At 45.0% G+C, this 4,250-nt stretch overlaps 1 non-coding gene across 1 annotated transcript; it reads right to left on the reverse strand.

Moving 5' to 3' along the window:
• Positions 1 to 3,515: 3,515 nt before the first annotated feature.
• trnaq-uug (transfer RNA glutamine (anticodon UUG)) lies at positions 3,516 to 3,587 on the reverse strand. Its single transcript has one exon. It is a non-coding gene; the product is annotated as a tRNA-Gln (tRNA).
• Positions 3,588 to 4,250: the final 663 nt, after the last annotated feature.

Below are 4,250 nucleotides of genomic sequence, written 5' to 3' on the forward strand. Positions count from 1 at the left end.
ACATCATTCTCTCCTGTGATGCTTCACCTTACGGGGTGGGGGCAGTTCTTTCACACTGCATGGAAGATGGAACTGAAAGACCAATAGGGTTTATGTCCCGAACTCTAACACCAGCGGAAAAAATCTATTCCCAGTTAGACAAAGAGGGGTTAGCAGTAATGTTTGGGTTACAGAGGTTCCACAAGTACATATATGGCAGGAAGTTCACCATATGCACTGATCATAAACCTCTTCTCTCTCTTTTCAATGAAATGAAAGCAGTTCTACAAATGGTGTCACCCCGGATCCAGAGGTGGGCCGTGACGTTGAGGGCATATGAGTATGTCATCGCCTACAAGGCGGGCAAGTACCATGGGAACGCAGATGCCTTCAGCCATCTTCCACTGCCAGGCACACCTATCCGTGCAGCTCCAGAGGACAGAGTGTTGATGTTGGAGGACACTGACACGGCACTGGTGACTGCAGAGCAAGTAAGAACATGGACAGGTAAAGATGCAGTACTGTCTAGAGTTCGAGAATATGTGGTGAGGGGATGGCCACAGCATCCGGAAGGGGCTGACTTCACACCCTACAGTGTCAGGAAAACAGAGCTTAGTGTGCAGGATGGTTGCGTGTTGTGGGGAGCACGAGTGATTATTCCACAGCCAGCATGACAGTCTATCCTAGAGCAACTACATCAGTGTCATCCTGGGGTCTCGCGTATGAAAGCCTTGGCTAGGAGTTACTTGTGGTGGCCAAAGCTAGATGAGGAGATAGAAAATCTAGCCAAGACATGCAGCACTTGTCAGGAACACCGGAAGGCACCAGCAGCGGCTCCTCTCCACCCCTGGGAGTGGCCAGATAAACCATGGAGAAGATTGCACTTAGATTATGCGGGTCCATTCATGGGGAAGATGTTCCTCATAATCATTGATGCACATTCCAAATGGATGGATGTTTATCCTGTAAATTCTGCTTCCGCCACTACTACTATAGACTGCTTGCGTTGGAGCTTCAGTAATCAAGGGCTATCGGAGATTGTGGTAAGTGACAATGCCACTTGTTTTGTGAGTACAGAGACAGAAGAGTTCTTGAGAAAAAATGGCATAGTGCAGGTGACCTCGGCTCCATATCATCCGTCCTCAAATGGACTTGCGGAGAGAGCCGTACAAACATTTAAAGAGATGATGAAAAAAAGTGCAGAAGGGAGTTTAGCAGCCAAAGTGTCACGGGTTCTGTTCAGCTACAGAATAACACCTCAATCCACCACAGGACTCTCTCCTGCTGAGATGTTATTAGGTCGTAGACTACGCTCCACTCTTGACCTTGTCCACCCAGACCTAAAAAGGAAAATGGAAAACAGACAAAACAAACAAAAAGAGAACCATGACCAAAGAACAAAGAGCCGAAGTTTTGGAGAAGGAGATGCGGTCCTTACCAGGAATTTCAGTTATGGACCCAAGTGGATTCCTGGCTTCATAGACTCAATGACCGGTCCTGTATCATACAAGGTCATGTTGGGTGATGGTAGGGTAGTACGCAGACATGTAGATCAGAAACTTACCAGACAAGGGGAAATTGAAATGAATGTTCCAGATGCAATGGCTGAGGACAGGTTTGCCCCCAGTTATCCAAGTGCATCTGTGGTGCCACCACCAGGGACAGAGACAATTCCACAGGAACCCATTCGTGAAGAGGAAACCATCGTTGCAGAGTCAGATACTTCGAGCACTGCTCAGTAGCAGCTGGTGGCTTCACCACAAACAAGCAGGGACTTTACTGTCAGACGTTCACAAAGGACTTGCAAGCCACCAGAGAGATTGATACTGACCTGTTAGATTTGTCAAGTATGGAACATAGTTAATGGAGACTTCTTATGTGACCCTTAGGAATGGTTGTTTGTTAAGAAATTCATACTGACATCTTAAGGGGGGAGGGATATAGTAATCTGGGATGTTATGATTAAGGTTATCCACCAGGTGGTGCTGTAGCCAATGCTGCTGCTAAGGTCAGGGGTTTGCTTCCTGTTAAGGTCAGGGGTTGCTTCCTGTCAAGGTCAGCAAAGGTGCAATGCCTGGATGCAGGCCTGCCTGGTTGTTTCGCAGTCGTTTAATAAAGTACTCGTATTAATTCTAATACCTCGCCTCTTCGAGTTCCTTGTCTCACTACATGGATTTATCACAGTAGACTTAATGCAATGAGCTCTAGTGAACTATGGCAGCATTATGCAGGGGCAGAGATGTCACCAACTTGAATAAGGTCAGGTGATCAAGCTGCCCATGGTGGGGGGAAACCTGCTGCTTTCACTCCGAATACAGCAGAGACGTACAGAGTGGTATCGAGTGACAATAAAATCTCAGCCAGGCAATGTCTGCAGGCTTGCCACATAGTACCAGAGAGTTAGACTAGTGTGAGGTGCAAGAGGTCTTTGGCGGAGGGGAAGCACTTCTTTCAGAGAGGATTCCACGAGTCCTGTGGAGCGCAGGAACTGGAATATCTGGTCGGCCTTGTCTGACAGTTTCAAAAACACTTTTACTGATATCAGCATTTTTAAAATTCCAGATTTTTAAAACTGAACTCGAACTTTCAAACTTCCATGCTGGGATTTGAACTCAAGATCTCTCTCTGAATTATTAGTTGAGGCCTCTGGATTACTTGTCCAGTAACAATTCCACTATACCCTAAAAGTAAGATTCAAACTCAAATTGTTAGAGTGAAAGTCCAGAGTGCTAGCCATTACACCATAGAATAACACATGTTATGTAGTGTATTAATCAGCTGAACTATCAATGGAGCATGTGATTCAAACTTTGAACCAAAAGGTTTGGCATTAATAAGAAAACTAAAAAACTTTGATGGTTGTAATATATTCTAAAACTCTTAGGCTGTTCTTGTAAGGTAGCCTGCCAATGAGCCTTCATTCTCAGTGTCAGGGAATTCTGTGCACCCTGTACTGTACTGCGTACAGTTCTGGTCACCACATTACAGGATAGATGTGATTGCACTAGAGAGGGTACAGAGAAGATTTACAAGGATGTTGCCAGGAACGGAGAACTTTAGCGATGAGGAAAGATTGATTAGGCTGGAGTTGTTTTCTTTGGAACAGAGGAGGCTGAGGGGAGACTTGATTGAGGTGTATAAAATTATGAGGGGCTTAGATAGAGTGGACAGGAAGGACCTATTTCCCCCAGCAGAGAGGTCAATAACCAAGGGGCATAGATTTAAAGTAATTGGTAGAAGGATAAGAAGAGAGTTGAGGAGAACTTGTTTCACCCAGAGGGTGGTGGGGGTCTGGAACTCACTGCCTGAAAGGGTGGTAGAGGCAGAAACCCTCATCACATTTAAAAAGTACTTGGATATGCACTTTAAGTGTCGTAACCTACAGGGCTACGGACCAAGAGCTGGAAAGTGGGATTAGGCTGGAGAGCTCCTTTCGGCCGGCACAGACACAATGGGCCGAATGACCTCCTTCTGTGCCGTAAATTTCTATGATTCTAGTTATTGTCCAGTAATATAATCTCTATACCCTAAAAGTAAGGTTCTACTGAGATTTGAACTCAGATTGCTGGATTCAAAGTCCAGAGTGCTAACCATTACACCATAGAACCACACATATTATGTTGTATATTAATCAGCTGAACTATCAATGGAGCATGTGGCTGGACCGTTGAACCAAAAGGTTTGGCATTAATAAGAAAACAATAAAGACTTTGATGGTTGTAATATGTTCTAAAACTCTTAGGCTGTTCTTGTAAGGTAGCCTGCAAATGAGCCTTCATTCTCAGTGTCACGGAATTCTGTGCACCCTCATACCACAAGTCCTTTTGTTTGATTTTTCTCCTTTACTAAAAATTCATGATTTAAAATTAAAATATATCAGTTTTTGAATTATGCAATGGCTAAATATCAGTGTTTCAAGAGTTAATGGCCCAGAAATTAGGATCGGGTGCTTGCCGCGCGTGCAAGCCCCCGATGTGCACTCACCCGGCGCGCCGACATCTGAAGCCCGGGCCTGCTTGCATTTCCTGTCACTGGCCCGGTTCAGATGTCGGCGCGATGTGCTTACCTGATCCAGCGGCGTAGTTAGTGCGATGTGCCGGCTGGGATCAGGTGAGCACTCTGCAGCCAATCAGGGGAGGGGAAACTCATTCATGAGTTTGATAGTAAAGACTGTCAAACTCATGAAAAGTACGGGCGCCCAAAAGACTAGTTTAACTTTAATTAAAATTTTAAAAAACATCCCAAAAATTACATATACTATAAATAACTTT

Source organism: Somniosus microcephalus, chromosome 20 (assembly GCF_052327205.1).
Source record: "Somniosus microcephalus isolate GS21.2 chromosome 20, FLI_Smic_1.0, whole genome shotgun sequence".
Taxonomy (NCBI): Eukaryota; Metazoa; Chordata; class Chondrichthyes; order Squaliformes; family Somniosidae; genus Somniosus; species Somniosus microcephalus.